Source organism: Rousettus aegyptiacus, unplaced genomic scaffold, assembly GCF_014176215.1.
Source record: "Rousettus aegyptiacus isolate mRouAeg1 unplaced genomic scaffold, mRouAeg1.p scaffold_m13_p_15, whole genome shotgun sequence".
Classification (NCBI taxonomy): domain Eukaryota; kingdom Metazoa; phylum Chordata; class Mammalia; order Chiroptera; family Pteropodidae; genus Rousettus; species Rousettus aegyptiacus.
In genome coordinates, this window is record NW_023416290.1 from 46,269,228 (window position 1) to 46,286,951 (window position 17,724).

The 17,724-nt window shown below is 41.0% G+C and overlaps 1 long non-coding RNA gene and 1 pseudogene across 1 annotated transcript in view; one reads left to right on the forward strand and one right to left on the reverse strand.

Moving 5' to 3' along the window:
* Positions 1-17,724, reverse strand: part of LOC107507154 — a 275,445-nt gene that overhangs the window by 82,166 nt on the left and 175,555 nt on the right. The gene's annotated exons all lie outside the window — the stretch shown is intronic.
* LOC118612319 lies at positions 7,194-7,310 on the forward strand (annotated as a pseudogene).

A 17,724-nucleotide genomic window follows, 5' to 3' on the forward strand; every position in this document is an offset into this window, starting at 1 on the left:
CTCTTTTCCATATTTCTAACTCCTTTCTCCAAGAGCAAGACACCTGGCTCCCATTTCCCACCATATATTTATCCACTGGCTCAAGCCTGCACATAATACAGTTTCGGAATGACTAACGAGTATGAAAAGCAAGCCTTCTGGGGCAGGAAATACACAAAAGGAACTTGGAGCATCTGGTAATGCCAGAAAATAAGGAAGTCCTCAAAAACAAACAAACAAAAACCACATTAGCAGGTGCATATCAAAGGGACAGAGGAGCCAGCTGAAAGAGCTCCCAGCGGCTACAGCAGGAGCGGTCTGAGCAACAAAACAAAGTTGCATTAGATTATACCCCAAAGTATAAAAGAAACATCCACGAGGCCATACTGATATAAATAAATGAATGATTAAGTAAATGAGGGAGAAGAGACAACTCTCCTGTAAAAGAATTCCGAGTGGCTTATGTGGCTGCTCCACCCTCAAGGAGAAGAAACACTGTGGGCTTTGGGGAGTGACTTCCTTCCAAAGAAAACAGTAGAGAAGGAGGAAGGACGGTAACCTCACCATGGCGAAGCCTGTAAACACTCCTTCTGCGAGGTGATCAGCGGAATGCTAACACACATAGAGACAATGATAGAGTTAAAAAAAACCCATCGCTGAATGCTAAAATTAGTTTGATGAGGAACAGATATTTACATAGATCAAAGTAATTCCTCACCGAGTACTTACAAAGGGGAACACAGAAATTCTGCAGCAGAGAAACGTGGAAGACCCCAGTAGCCGAGCTATCAAAGCTAACATCACCAGCATGAGCACACGGCAATGCCACGTGCCTTCTGACATGCTGCACTGAGGAGGACTCAACACGGCATGTCTGGCATTCCTGCCCAAAATACTTAACTTGCATTTCATCAAGAAAAAAAAAAATCAGAAAAATCCAAACTGATGAATTTTCTCTAAAAGTAAGTGGTCTTTAAAATGTGTTGGTGTCAAGAAAGATAAAGAAAGGCTGAGGAAATATTCCAGAGTAAGGAAACTAAAGGGACATGGAAGATTCTGGGTTGCAGAAGTAAATAGCTGTGATAGACATATTGGAAGAAATGATATAATTTGTGGATGATGTAATAGTTTTTGGTCAATACTAAATTTCCTGATGTGATAGTTACACTATGGTTATATAAGAGAATGTCCTTGTTCTGAATTCTGCCAACAACCTAAATGAATTTGAAAGCGGATTCCTCCCCAGAGCCATCAGCTAAGAACTTGGCCCATTTGAACACTTTGAATGCAGTCTTGTGAGAGCCTACGCAGAGAAGCCGGCTGGGCCTGCCAGGATTTCTGACCTTCACAACCGTGAGCTAATAAATGGGTGTTATTTTAGGCCATTAAGGTTTTTGTAATTTGTTATGAAGCAATAAAAAAATGAATACAACCCTACACACACATACACACACAATGTACACACACACACACATACACACATATAACCTTCTGAAAGGTATGAAATATAAAAAAAATAAATGTTGACAACAAGTAGAAGTTATGGATTAAGATCAAGCTGGCTTAAGTAGATAAAAATCAGGGTGGGTAAAACATTGTTCCCTTCAAGAATTGTATAATCTTCAATTCATGGTGGAATTTCTATGCTGATAAAAGATAGTCCTCAAAAGGAGAAGTGCCAAGAGTACACATCCCTCCTTAATCCTAAACTCACAAAGTAAGACCTCCTGAGCACTTAAGAGCAGGTACTCAATGCAATGCTTGGAACCAGAGCCTGATATGGAGGGCAGGGGAGAGAATGGAGCCGGGCATAAGAAAGCTCGAATGAGATGCTAACTTAATGCTACGGTCAAATTAGATAAGCAAGTTCGATTTAGACAGTAGTCCCCCGTATATGCACAGTTTTGCTTTCCACAGATTTCAGTTACCTCTGAAAATATTAAATGGAAAATTCCAGAAATAGAAAATTCATAAGTTTTACATTGTGTGTCATTCTGAGCAGCGTGATGAAACCTCGCACCATCCTGCTCCATCCCACACAGGACGAGAATCATCCCTTTGCCCAGCACCGCCACACTGTACACAAGACGCACCTGTGAGTCACTTAATGGCCACCTGGGTGTCAGATCAACTGTTGCGGTTTCACAGTCTTGTGTTTGAGTAGCCCTTATTTTACTTAATAATGGCCCCAAATGCAAGAGTCATTTAAACTTTATCATAGGTATGTATATGTAGGGAAAATCATAGTACATAAAGGGGTTGGTACCATACGTGGTTTCAGGCATCCACTGGGGGTCTTGGAACATATTCCCCACAGATATCGGGGAACTACTATACTGCATTCTCGTCCTGGGGGTTCGAGATGCTTTCAGAGTTGTTATCACATTTATCCTCACAATGACCCCCTTGGTCCTTCATTCCCTCTTAAAAACCTAATGTTAATGTTGGCCTGCCCTTGGCCACAGAATGAAATCCAAAGCTCCTTCCAGAGCAGAGAGATTTTACACCAACCTAGCTCCCTAGCCTCATATTCCTGCCCCATTCCTCCCTCCCTCAACCCGTAGACTTGAACGAAGGGGAAAAGTCGTCAAGTGATGATCTTGATGACTAATGCTTTCTGACCAGTCTTTGCAGATTATACAAATACCCTTCTCAATTTTATTATCATGGTAAATCCTCCCTTATCTTTCAAGACATAGGAAACAGGGGTTCTGATTTGCATCCAGCCTCCTGGAGAGCAATGGGGCCAAGTGTGGAACGAACTCCTTTTTGGTCCTAGTGGATTAACGTTATCCAGTCCGGGTTAGATTGTTACTCACAGCGGGAAAGCAACACAAGAGCAGTTAGAAACCTCATCTCAACACGCATTGAAGCTCACCAGCAAAAACGAGTAGATAAGTAAACGAATGAAGTAAGGAGGCAATATTGGGATAAAAACTTGATGGTAAGTTGAGTTTTGATTATTTAATCTTCTATAACACTTAGAGTTGATGCTGAAATGTCAAGGATTCTTTATAGCCTCGTTTTTATTTACTCATTAATATATTCTTCAACCAGGATGACTATTTCTAAATTTCCCCCTTTTTAACAGTTTTAATGGGATGTAATTCACATACCATAATGAACCCAACATGTACAATTCGCTTACTTTTCAGCATATTCAGAGTCATGCAACCGTAACCACAATCTAATTACATAAGATACTTAATTCTCTTTTGTGCTTATCTTTGATCCTACTCTTTACTCTTCATTCATTCATTTATTTGTTTAATCACTTAACATATTTAGCCAGGCAATGTAAATTATGGAGAAACTTTCATATGTAAAGAAGTAATTACAATAGCAGGTGATAAGTCCCAAAATGGGAGAAGTATAGATATAAAATACATCCCTGCAAGAACATAGGTGAGCCACCCACCCACTGATGATAGAGAAGGAATTCTAGAAAGAAGTGGGGTCTATGCAGAGACATGAAGGGTGAAGTGGAGATTGTCAGATGGCTGTGGGGGAGGGGCAGAGATGAGGTATTCAGGGAAGAGGGCTTTAGACTCTAGCCTTTTCTAGCTGTAAAAATCCAAGTCATTTTTTTTTTTTTACATGAATGTTCATGGTAGCTTTTTTAGCAATATTCAAGAGCTGACTACAACTCAAAAGCCCATCAACAGATGAATGGATGAATTGACTGTGGCATACCCATACATTGCAACACTTTCTAGCAGCATAAAGGAATGAACTATTGGTACATGTGACAATTGGCAATGAATAATAAAGTTTGACATAAAAAAGTAAACACTGCATAATTCTATTTACATAAAATTCTAGAAAATGAAAACTAATCCATAGTGACAGAAAGCAGATCAGGGGTTGCCTGGGGACAGAGGTGATTGGTAGGTAAGGATTACAACAAAAATGAGGATACTTTTGTGGGTTATAGAAATATTCACTATTTTGATTGTGGTTATGGCTTCAAGGGTGAATACATATCCCAAAATGTATTCAATTCTATACTTTAAACATGTATAGTTTATTGTGTGTCAACTATATCCCAACAAAGTTGTTTTTTAAAAAATGTCCCTGTTTGGATGGTAAAATATACAATATAGTTATTAATAAAGGAGCTGCTTAATTAGTGTTAGGTATTAGTTTTACTGTTAATGTTAAACTATGAGTACTAGTATAATCCTACTTGCCAATCATAGAGGCCCTGGAATGAAGCTAGTCCTGATCTACAGATAGACCCAGACATTAGATCTAAGAGTGGGGGTGGGGGCGAGGAGACTAGAAAGCCTGTACAGTACAGGGCTGAGAGCTTGAGTTTGGGGTGGGGTGGGGGCAGACAGAACTGGGTTAAAATCCTACATCTGCCATTCAGTAGCCCAGCTCATATGATGCCTCCCCTAAGAAGGCTTACCAGAGATTCTCCCACTCAAAATTAATTATCTCCTCTTCTGCATTCCCTTAGCACTTTGTTCGCATCTCAATGTATTATTTTCCTTGTCACAGAATGCAATATCCTCAAATCAAACAGCTATCACACAACACACTTTGATTAATCCATACATATAGTAAGGTAAAGCCAGGCAATAATATACTAAGGTAAAAGAAAATCTATGAAATATGGAGGGGCATGCAGTCATAAGAATGAATGAAATTATGAAAATCGTTTTTATTTGATACTTCTTTCTCTGAAGAATGTATACTTAAATATTTTTTTTACAAAAAAAAATGCCTACTTGTTATAAGATACAGTTATAAAAATTATAGAGACATCTAACGTAAAAGAATTAAAAATCCTCTTCTTCCTACATCCCAGAGTGTGGGGGTGAATCACTGTGAACACATTCGGTTATCACAGTTACTAGCAAAGCCATGTCCAAAAGAAAACAAAAATCACCTGGGAAACGAAGGGCTCAAATATCTTATGAGTAAGAAAAAGAGTGACTATTTTTTATGACAAATAATTGAAGTAACTATTACACTGCAGTAATTTTGAGTAACACATAACACCTGAGTTAATGACAATAGCATTAGGAAAGCTTTTTCTCCTTACTGTCTGTCATCTTTTAAAAGCTCACTGTTTTCAGTTCAATATAAATCTTAACAATAATGTCATCATTTTCTAAACCTGGAATCAAGCTTTTCAATATTTTTGGACAGGACTTCCTACAAATTTAGTGGTGAACTCTTCCACTTGGAAATTCTCTGCTTCCTCTAGAAGATATTACATATGAATTCATTTTATCGATTCACCTAACTCAGTGTTCTCCAAAGTCATTAGAGTTATAACATTTTAAAGTGCAGAAGAAACCACACATAATTTGGATGTCATCTCAATTTTCTATTCTACAGATGAGGAAACTAAGTCTTAGACAGTGACAGGACCAAATATGCACAGCCATTAGTGGTGATACTCGGTCTTGAACTCTAGACTCCTAAGGCCCAGTTTCAGCCTCTTCTCCACAATCTGCCTCCCTCAGACACAGTTTCCTGAACCTGAACTATGAGTACTGTTTTCTCACAAGGTCACCTTGGATTGGGAAATTGATTTAAATACAGCTGGATACCTGCTCAAGCTTTTTTTTTTTTTTTTTAAAGTCTATTTTAGTTACTGTTGTTACATAACAAATTACCCTGTACCACACTGGCATAAGACAATAATTATTTTATTTTGCTCACGATGCTGCAGTTGACAGTTAGGGAAGGGATGGCACTTAGTCTCTCTTGCAGTAGCAATCAAATGCAGGCTGGAGCTGCAGTCATCTGAAAGCCTACCGGGCAGGATGGCCAAGAGGTCTTGCTCACAGGGATGGCAGCTGGTGCTACTTAGTATCTGCTGGAAGCTCAGCTGGAGTTGCTGGCTAGAGTGTCTACACACAGCCTTTCCAGCATGGTAGTGTCAGAAGCTCATGGTGGCCAGCTTTCCTCAGGGCAAGTATCATAAGTCAACAAAGCAGGAATTACAAGGCCTTTTCAAAATTATGAAACACCACTTCTCAGAAGTCATGCAACATCTCTTCTACTGCATTCTATTCTTTACAAGAGAGTTACTAAGGCTGACTTAGATACGAGAGAGAGAACTCACCTCTCATTGTGAGTGGTTTCAAATCATTTGTAGACGTATTTTAAAACTGCCACATGCTTGCAGAGAGAAAAATCAGAGGTAAGCTAGGAGATATGATATAAAGGTAGGAGAACTGATCAGTAACCTATACCCATGAAAGAAACTTTGGAAAATAGAACATATGCCCCTCTCTGTTTATCAACCTAAATCCCTACAATAGAAACTGCAATTAAGAGTGATCAACCTCAGCTTTGTCTAGTTTCCAAGGCAATGGATTGACATTCAGGATAAAGTTCTAAAAAGGAGATGACCCTCTTATGCCAAATAATATTCTTCCAAGTCAGAAACTTGAGTTGCAAATCAAGTGTTTCACATTTGAGTTAATGAAGAACCAAAGAGATTTTTCATTGTTCTCCCAATGAGCCTGTTGAATTGAATTTTATAGAACTTCTTGGGGAGCTGTGGCTCTTTTTCACTTGATTTGTATGGCACTCCATAGAGCCCACTGTGGAGATTAATGCTCAGCGAATTTCAGATGATAGATGATGATTAGAACAGAGCAGTCCATAAATGTCTTAGGCCATAGAAATACCAAGGAGACTGTAGGATAGACAACTATGATTCTAAGAGTTTAGATGGATAAGAGAACATTTTCAAGTATTTGTAATTTCAGAAAATGAAAAACCGCAACAATTTCCAAAGGCACTAAGGGCCACTAACACCTCTTAGCATTTTAAATTGGATCAAGAAAAGAGATAAAGATTGAAGGAAACAATCAATACTCACGAGGGAATGAATTAGAATGCTGAATTTAAAAATCATCTCCATTTCTGATTTCTTCTTAACCTTTCCAAAAAGGAGATGTTTAGAGGTAGGAAGGGAAACATCATGGGCGTGTTACAATAGGACATGAGTTCTCATAGCGGAAAGAGGACTATTTGTACAGGTCAGAAGACTCCTGCCCTCCTTCAAAACCTCTGCCTTGCCACTAAAGATGTACATTTTCCAGATTCCAAAGGTTGATTTAAATTATTGTGAAAATAAATTATTTAAATTAGGGTTTGAGGACGCGGTTCCACAGTGTAGCAGTTAGCACGTCTGCTTTACACACAGAAGGTCCTGGGTTCACACCCCAGTGGAGCCACAGTCCAGGGTCCACAGCCATGCCACCCTGAACAAGCCCAATGTCTGATCTCAGAAGCTAAGCAGGGTTGGGCCTGGTTAGTACTTGGATGGGAGACCACCTAGGAATACTAGGTTGCTGTAGGCATAAATAAATAATAAATAATAATAAAATAAATAATTTAGGGTTTGAAGGTTGCATGCTGAAGGAGAGCAGAATATGCTAACCCAAAATGTGCACTTCAGCATGTGTATTATTTTGAACTAAAGCAATCAAGACCCAGCAGACTATGGAAAAGTTTTTACCTCTCTAACTGCTTGAAAAAGTTAGGTAAAGGGCCTAGCCCAGGAAGAGAGCTACTGCCAGAGATAACTTTTGTCTGAAAGACTTACCTGGGCACAGCAAGGTAAATATCAGACTTTCGGATCTCTGACCTCCTTAGTCCTCCTTTGACACCTCAGGCCCCTTAACTCAGAATGGACTATAAACCTCAATCACCTGACTGCCTTTGAGTCTACTTGTCTGTGAGGGGCTTCCTTCTGTAATTTGTTTTTCTCCTGTTAATCTGTCTTACTCCAATTTAGACCAGCCAAAGAACCTAGAAGGGAAGAAGAAAAAATGTTTTTACCCCTAGAATGGCTCACCAACCAAAAATTTAAAGAGTTAAAAATCAATGATTTATCATTTCTTGTAGTCCTATAGGATGGAGGGGTGGTTCTTTTGCCAGTCTCAGCTGAGTTTACTGACATGACTGCATTCTAAAATGGGCCAGAAGGGGCAAGAGGGTCTCTCTCATCTTGATGCTAGCTGCGGGATGAGGCTCCTTGGTTTTCCTGCACTTAACCTTCGTGGTAGAATAATGGTGTCACCCAAATATCTTGTCTTACATGAAAAAAAGGGACTTTGCAGTGTGATTACATTACAGATCTTATGGTGAGATGATTACTTTGGATTATGTGAGGGGCCCTAATCTAATCACAAGGGCTCTTATAAGGGGGGGTGACAGGAGGGTTGGAGTCAGAGAAGGAAATGTCCCAACAGAAGCAGTGGTCAGAGTGACTCTCCCCTCCCAACAAACCAACAAAGAAACAAAATATAGGCAAGCCAAGGAATGTGGGTGGCCTCTAGAAGCCGGAAAAGGCAAGAGGATGGATTGATTCTCCCCTAGAGCCTCCAGAAGGAACTCAGCACTGCTGACCCATTTTAAATTTCTGATCTTGAGAATTGTACAAGAAGAGATTTGCGTTGTGCTAACCCATGAGCTTGCTGTAAACTGTTGCAGCAGCCATAGGAAACTAATATAGCTTCCCATCCTTCTTATCCTGCAGGCTGTACCAGGTATCAAGCAAGGAGTGTGCCCAGAGAGCCAGCTTCATTGTGCAAGCACTTTTCAAGCTTCTCCTTGAGCGAAGTCCTGTCCTCCAGAGCACATTGCATGGCCAAGCCCAGAGCCAATGGGATGGGGACTTTGACTCTACCTCTTGATGGGAAAAATGGCAAAAGCTCATTGCTTGCATATTGGAATGTGAGGAAATTGTGTCTGTTAAACAATCTCTCAAAGCGAGTATAATATGTTTTCAGCAAGTAGCTTGGCTTTTGTTTTGAAATTCTTAACCCTTTGATTCAATCTCCCAGCATGATGCTGAAAGTTTGGATCCTCATTTGTCAAACATTCCATAATGCCTAACCCAATCACCACCATCACAGCTGAAGCTCAGATTGATTATGACTTTTTCTTCTCTGCTTCTATCTGCCTTATCCTTTCTCCTCCCAGCTCTTTTCCGTTCTAGCACTACTTCCAAATGAAATTTTCAGTTTGTTGAGCCATTGGAACATCAGTGTTTTATAGAGTCTACAATGTTTTCAAGTCTTCCTTTCTCTTGGAAAAAGTTAGTTTACATGCACTTTTATGTGCCAAATAGTTCCTGTGACTCAATTCTGAGATACTCATTTTCAAGAAATACAATGCCAACTGCCAAGGCCAAGAATCAATGGTTATTAGGCATTTTCCCTCGTATTTCAATAGAAGGAAGGCATTTGTTGGAGGCATTTAAAAAGGTAAAAAGAAATCCCCTTCAATGTTCTTCAAATTTGCATTTTCCTTAATCTTTTAAGTGAGAAATAAAATACATTAGAACTCTTACATCATTAACAGAATGTGTGGATAAACTTAAAATTTGCATCTAAATACATTCAAAAACAAAGATTTCTGCAGAACTTGCAAGTAGATCAAGGGAAGATACCAGTAAGAAGAGAAAGTAAATAGTATTTTCTTGCCAAAAATCATCAAAATTGAATTCTTGTATGTTTTGTCACATTTGTTTATTTTTAAACTGTGAGTTTCTTAAATAATTTGTTATCAGATTTCTGCATGGGTTATGTGGCTTACAAATTAGCTTATCTAGCTAACTGATAAAACTTCATGTGGGTTTCATCAAGTCGAAAGAAAGGCACTTTTCCTATAACACATGCCACCAGGCCAGGATAAACAACAGGAAACTTCAGGAGAGCATAATTTGGGGATGAATTTACCATGACCAGGGACCTAATCCTCAGCCTTATCATTCCAGAAGACAGATTTTAGCTGTTACTAGTTATCCCAAACTTCCTATCGACTATCTTGCTTCCTGGTACTGGTGAGCTTGGCAGCTGAATCGAAAGGCCCTCCTGAGCACAGGACTTGAGCGAAATAGATTCTCAAGGGTCTTGACGCCATGATGAACACTGATCAAATATGGCTGACCCATGACAGGGCTCATCTATCTGCCTAGAGAGCTGAATGTCAGGATCTCGCAGATTAGAAGTGAGCATTTCCTACCCTAAGCTCCTTCTCTGAGTCCCGTGTTTCTAAACAGCACATTTCAACTTCTCCATGCCTTCTTTCTTTAAATATGTCAATATCATTGATTAAGTATAGTGAAGGATGCACAAATGTGTGTCATGTGTCACCACCCTCCATTCCCAGTTGTTCATCTGAAAACAATCCCTCTTTCCCACTGAATCCTGCTCAGTATGGCACCCCAGGCAGCTACTTCTGATCAATGTGAATTGATACATGAGATGGAGTCCAGCGTGTATGCCCCCTCTGGTGCAGAGGCTCTCACTAAGGACCTAGGCTACTCCTTATCTCTCTTCATTAGGTGCTTATTTCATTTGACCATGAATACAACCGAATTCTAGCTCTGTAATCGTGACTGGGGCAACAGATTCAGGTCCTCATGACCCAGTTAGTTTTTCCCTGCCTCATAAGCATAACTATACATTTCCTCCATAAATGTGTTGTCACAAGGGAGACAAAGCTCAGTGGATTAATGCAAGTTCATATTATTATGGGAATACATTATACTCGTGTTCTCTTGTTTAAGGTCTGTTGGCCTCAGTAGAGCTTTAGCATCCCAAGGACTGTGCTAACACATAAGAGCTTAGTAAATATTTAGTAAGGACATTATGTTTGTCTAACTGGCCGAATGAACAAAATATCTCAAAGCCTGAAGCTGCAAACAGTTGGTCTTGTTGTATATGTCTTTACAATAAAGTCTCCTAGATTTTAGGGATATGATCAACTATATATTCAATTCTCCTATTACCGAATCCAGTTATTGAACTATTTTTCTAGCCCATTTGTTTGCTTTGATTGCATGCTGTGTTATGAGAACATCACCAAAAAGTAGTTGAAATGAAACTCAACCTAACTCTTTCTTTCTGTCTTTGTTTTTCAACTCCCATGACAATGCTAACGGTAGAAGAGTTCCAAACTGTGTGTCAAAGGTGGCTTTGGGAACTATCGTTCTATTTCATTTCACTCAACAAGAATTTTCAAAATATATTTTTTTGAAACTATCAATGTTTTGGTTGCAGCTTTCAGTCTAGGTGAAGTGATAACTTACACAAAAGCAATTTTGAAAAATAATACACCATGTAGCCAAAATCCAAAATGTGTAATAGAAGCAATAAACATACTCATACACAAGAGCTGGCGGGTGGCCGTATGTGCACTGCACAAACCACGAGTGTCGTCTGAACGAAGGAACTGAGGAAGGAATATTACATAATTACAGTTTTGTGACGCTTCTAACAGAGTTCTTTGCACATCATCGGAGTTCAGTATTGACTGTCTGCCTAGTACGACACTTGGTTAACAGCGACGGTCTCTGAAGTGATTCCCGAAAAATGCCTAGGGGCTATTCTTGAGCCTACTGGTCCCTCATCCACATATGTAGTAAATCTCCGAAGGCCTTTTCTACCCTCCTTACAATTCGTTAACCAACCCCTCGCTTCCCTCTGTCCCCTTGCCACTACCTTTTTGTGACTATCGGAAATGCTCATCTTAATTTGCTCACACTTCTTGCCTCCCATCGCAATGTACTCCAATGGCCACCAGAATGGCCTCTCTCAGGAGCAGAGATTGGAACACTGCCTCTTACACAACCGTTCAGGGCTCCCTGCAGATAAAGGAAATTCTACTTAAACGCCCTGGCAGGGCATGCGAGATCCTTCTTAATCCAGCACTTGCTTACCTCCCCTGCACCTCCACTGTCATGTCCCACTCTGAATTTCAGCCACGCAACCCCTTACGTCCCCAGGAGACAGCACTCTCCCACCTTGGTCCGTCAGACCCTTATCTCAGTTTCAGACACTAGCCTGGATCTTTCCTCTCCTGACTCTGCCTGGCTCACTCCTAATTGTCCTTGAAACCTCCCTTTAGTCTCCACTCACACCAGAAAGCTCACCTGTGACGAAACGGCGTCCTGTGTTCACCCTTACTGTAGCAACCATGTCTTGTTTCAATTGCCTATTAATTGCCTATGTGTCTTCTTAACTGAACTGTGGGGCTTCTTACGGGGCCTAAATATGTCTTATTTAGAGTTGTATCTTAGTGCCTAGTTCATGGTGGAAATTAAATGCACATTTAAGGGAACAGAAAATGAGAGAACAAGCGTGTGTGGCGGAGATGAGGGTTGTTAATTAGAAGCAGCCTTCTTTACCTATTGCCTTTTTCCCAATAGAAGCTAAGAATCTAATTCCAGGCAATTTTAGGCCCGTCTTCAAACAGTTCCTAGGACCACAGTGCTGGGAAGAGTTAAAAAGACTTTCAGGCCACCTTAAGCTAAACCTGCACTGTCATCTTGCAGACCCGCTGGCTGGAGTCCGGAGTAAGTCAAAAAGCCACCCAGCCTGGCCGAGTGCTTGGGAAGCCGTCTGAGCCAGCATGCGGGATGCCAATTAGAGCCGGAGGAGAGTGGGAGGAGACGGGAGTCGGCACATCAGTCAGTGGCCAGTGCTTCCTCTTCCCACCCCCCCACGGCCCGGATCCGGAGATGCTGGAGAGTGCGGCTTAATCGCCCGCCCGATTTTAGGCAGTGCGCTTCTGCCATCTAGTGGCTCTCTCACACTCTCCAAAATGCCTTCGGCAGGAGAGGATCTCAAGTGCTGAAAACTCAGCAAAGGCAGAACCAGACCAGGGAGCCAGACTTAAAATAGTGCCCAAGTGTCACAAATTTCAAGTAGAGAACCACGGCGTTATTTCTATCCTTTTGTCCACTCGTGATCTTTTGAGAACAGATCTAACCAGTGTTCAACGAAGTATAAACTCGAGGGCTTGTATAACCCTGTAAGTCAGTCAAACTGAAAATCACATTTGAAACTAGCTTCTATTTCACTGGGAAACGTGAAATGACTTCAGTTTATCACGGGTTGAATTTTTTTTTTCACTTCTCCCAAATGATTCTAAACGTGTTGCAAACATTGCCTAGAAATTATTTTTGCCCACTAGTGAACTAGAGAGTTTCAAAACTGAAAGAAAAAGCTAAGAAGTCTCTGCTGCTCTCAGCACACAAGTGCCAAAAGAGTCAAAGATGACACTGTTGAGGTTTAACGAGAAAAACGCTTCAGGGAGCGGGAATGTTTTCGTGGTGTCCCTAAGGTCTATTTGCTCTGGGACAGTACACTGGGGCGGGTCCCGCTGTCCCGAGCACATCGACATGTGGAGGACACAGACCCCGCCTGCACACACTTCATGCCTGAGGAAGTCGGTCATGAAACGATGCTGAAGCCAACAGCAGCGATCAGCGGGAGAGACCGGAGGCTTCGCCACCAGCTTGAGAAAAACAGAATTTCTCAGGCAGAAAATAGATTTCTACGTACACATATAAAACTTAATCTTACCTCAACAAAATAACTGATACCTAGAGCGAGTGACGAGGGCAAGAATCAAAAGTGGGAGATCCCGTATCTAATTTTCAAATTGTTTTCTTTCTAAATGCTCCCTGTTTATGTACATCCAGTGCTGTGATGTGACCTTCAGCTGAAACTTGCTAACAGCAGATTAACATTTACAGACTCCCGCTTGGTCACTTCCCAAGATCCCAGTGTCCCTTACAGCCTGTGTTGAAACGAGTTTGCTATTTGTTTAGCTAAACATGTAAAGGGAGTGGGCCCTAAGAGACACAACAACTAATAAATTGAGCTCGAAAAATAGACGTTTCTGGAAAAAAAAAAAAATCAACCAATCCAGGCGTTTGATATATAAAAACAATCAATTCACTTGCTCATTAAAAAATTTAAATAAGCTATTTTACCACGTCGACACAGCCTTATATCATAGAGAACTATCTTTGGTTGGCAACTGCCTGAGGGATGAGATGTTTAGGGGCAAGCTAACGGCTTCCTATCTCATCATTCAGCTAGGTAAGAATACATGACCATTGGACAAATTACTTTATCCTTCTGGACCAAAAAAAAAAAAAGATAATGGATGATGTTCAGGCTTAAAATGCACTCATACTTACAAAACACCTTCTTGGAGAAAGTTTCATTTTTTAAAAGAAGAATCAAACATTTATCGCAGAGGGAAGAAGTCTTTAAAAAGCCTTACTCCTAAAGAGCTATACAGTGCATGCCACTAAGCAGTGGACGACAGAAGAAAATTCCAGTAAGAATATAAAAATTGGATTAAGGTTTTCAGGGAAGTAAAAAGGAACAAAAAATGCTGCCTAAATAACAAACTCCAAATACGAGAAAGCGCGTTAGGTTCCTTTGTTAATTCCGCAATAGCAGGTAATTAACAAGTGGCTTAAAATGTAATTTCATTAAAATGGCATCCTCAACAACAGGCTGTCAGGCATGATGTCTGAATCACTTCTGCAGTGATGGGGGTGGTCATGGGCCAGTCACTCTGTCCCCTGCCTCACGACGTCCTAAGGCTTCTGTGCCCAGCCCTCATGGCTCGCACAGTTGCCCTGTCAGGCGGATTTCGGCTTGAATTCCAATTCTACCACCTTTTTTGACTTGGGGCAAATTCCTGTGTCTTGAGTCTGTTTTCCTTATTTGTAAAATGACAATAACTATTAGATTAAGAAATGCTGTTGTTGAGAGTGAGAAACTACCAAATATCAGCAGTTTCACTAGTTCTGCCTTGCAAGTGGCAACATTCGTGGACCAGGGAAGCTGTGCAGAAAGCGACTGTGATCCAGAAGTAATGCCTGCTCTTAACTCGCTGACGGACCAGCTGCGGGAAAGGCTTACTCAGGCAAGAAGGTCACAACAGGGCAGGTTCACAGCCAATTTATCTGTCAGGATCTTTGTCAGCTGTGTCAACGGCTGTGTAAGATACAAAAAGATGTATTTTTTTTAGTACCCTGTACAGGAAGGGTAAAAAATAATTTTAGAGTATCTAAAGAAGCAGGAATTACTTTGAGAACATATATATGGCAGTTAGAGTGCTGGACTGGAAATAAAAATATTAAGGTAAGAAGCCCTGCTCTGTGGTGAGCTAGCTATGTGCCCCTGACATGTAGTCTAGTCTCCGATTTTCTGCTTCCTCATCTCTAAGATGGAAATAAAGAGTGGGGCCTTCAGTTCCACACAGTAATGATAATGACTATAACTTATTTGGTACTTACTTTGTGCCAGGCACCATACAGAATGCATCATATTAACTCCCACAACAATCCTATGAAGAAGGTATAATTACTAAAGTTCTCCACTCATACTTATGAATGAGGAAACTGGGGTTCAATAATAATAAGTGCAAGAGCACACAGATATTAAAAGCTAGAACTGAGATTTCAACCCCAGCAGCTTAATTCTAGCGCCTACTCGCCTACCAATACACTACACTGCTTTTAATCACATGGCCCAGATTCTGGTCTAGGTTCTATTATTCATTTGCTTTACTGGACTTTGATTTCCTCTTTAGCCTAATGAAGGGATTGGACTAGATCCAGATTCTAAAGGCTTTACCTCAAATATCCAGCCAGATCATTTTTTGTTTGAAGCTTCCAGGAGCATGGTGCTCAGAAAGACTGCAAAAGCCACATCTTGGAGCAGTGGAAACTAGTGCTACTAACCAGCCATGTGTGCCAAGGGTGGACAGGTGAGGCGTAGAGGCTCTTATCCGCTACTCCTGGGAGAGATAAGAGACCTTCTGACCGATGTATTTCATTATTCTATCTTGCATCTCCTCTCAGTTGCTACTGAGAGAGTAACCAATGGTCATCTGGTTAAGCAGGGGCTACCTGATAGGACAGGGCTGTCTAACGAAATTTTCTGCCATGTTGCAAATGTCTGATACAGTAGCTACAAGGCACACGTGGCTACTGAGTACCAAAATCTGACTGAAAAGCTCTTTTTAAAAATCTTTAAAATTTTTAATAAAAATATAAACTTAAATAGACCCATGTAGCTACTGACCACTATATTGGTCAGTGCTGTGGATGAACGCCATGGGCATGAAAATTGGGGGGAATTCACCCAGGAAGCTGACAGTCAGGGAAAGGTAAGGCTGGACCAAAGGGGATGCCGAGGATGGAGGTGGGTGTCAAAGCCAATACGTGACGCCAGGTTTAGAGGCATGGGCAGCAAGCGATTGGGAAGGGGTAGGAGATTAACGGTCTGAATTCTTGGCTATGTAAATCCCGTCCAAGGGGCTCCCTAACACTTCTGAAATGCCAAGGGTCTGGGCTGTGGTCATTTGACTGCCAACTGTCATGCTATGTTTATAGTGAAATTTGCCCTATCTTTTCCACCCATTCCAGCTACCCCCGGGGACATTCCCAAATCGCCACCATTCCTGAGAGTCTTCCTAATAGTCAGCATTACTAATCCCAGGTAAATTGTTAGCATGCTTGGTGGGTAGTTCAATAGTTCTGTTATGGAAGCTCTAATTGAATAGCGTAATCAAAATGAAAAATTATCTGGAAGGGCACCGGTGCATTTTATGCAAGAATTAAGTGTTTGAGCCATGGGAATGCACCTGCTAGGCTTCTGCAGAGAATGGGATTTGGTCAGTACACCTTGTCTTTTATTTCAAGCTTTCTCATTCCTCTGTGTCTTTCTGTGTGTTAGCTACCCCTGCTTTGCCATGTCACCTGGAGGGCAACATGCCTGGCAAAAACTTCATCCAGTAAGAAAAGACAGCCTGCATCTCTCTGTTTCTAAGTTTTAAAATATCAAGAAAGAACTTCGACCAATTCTAGGTCTGGCGCCACCCTTGGGCTACAGGGAGGAGTGGGGAGCAGAATAATGTCTGAATGTGGGGATTCCTATGGGAAATCACAAAGTTGAAATTGGGGGGAGAAAAAGACAGTTCCCAGAAAGGGTGGTGGTGGCGTGTGTCTGTGTGGGGTGGGGCGGGGAGGCTGTCCCAGGAGGAAAGGAAAGAGAGGTTAGGAAAACAAAGCAGTGCATTTTCATTGAACAAACAGTGGGATGACATAACACAGACAACACATATTCATTCGCAAAGGCATTTTTTTTTCATTCTCATAAAGCAGACCAAGCGTGATATGGAACTTTGCCATCTACAGAACCAGGATGATTTTTTTCCCTTATTAAGAACCAAAGGAAAGCAGGCCAGATGCTTTAATTACTTTGATTGTGGAGGTGAAGGAGAGCCTTGATTTTCAATGAACATTGTATTTATCCATTAATTGTATCAGGAAATTGAAGAGACACTATGGTTTTATATTTGATTATCACAATACCTATTGAATAAAAATATTTTTGCCTCATTAGCAGTAAAGTATATAGGGATAATGACGGATCATTCTAAGTATTATTTCCTTATTTCTGGCTCTAATCACTATATTTAATAAGGAAGAGCCAGGTTCAATATAAGATACCTGGTTTCAAATGATTAATTGATTTTTATAGAACTCACAGGCTGGCAATTTCTTTGGGAAACTGACAAGACATTGTGACTCACAACTCCCTGCTCACAAACCCCGCCAGCTTTGCTTTTACTAAATCTGCTTCCGTTGACTGTCTTGGGGCATTTTTACAAAGGTGCTTCCTTTGTTTCTCACATCTTGAATTAATGCTGGAGGTAATTAGCTGCGGGGGCGGGGGGCGGGCTGAGGTCTCTTTCATCCGTATGCAAGTCAATTAAAGTGTTTTCTTTTGCTGCTTGAAATGTGAATCTTTTGCTTTCATTCCCTCTTAGACTCTCCGCAGTGGTTACTTCAATTAGGACGTCAGGTTGTACCACACCGTAGGGAGCTGAACTTTTTGAGATGGTTCCAGGACAGACTTTTCTTGAGTTGGGGGGCAGGGGGGGTGGCAA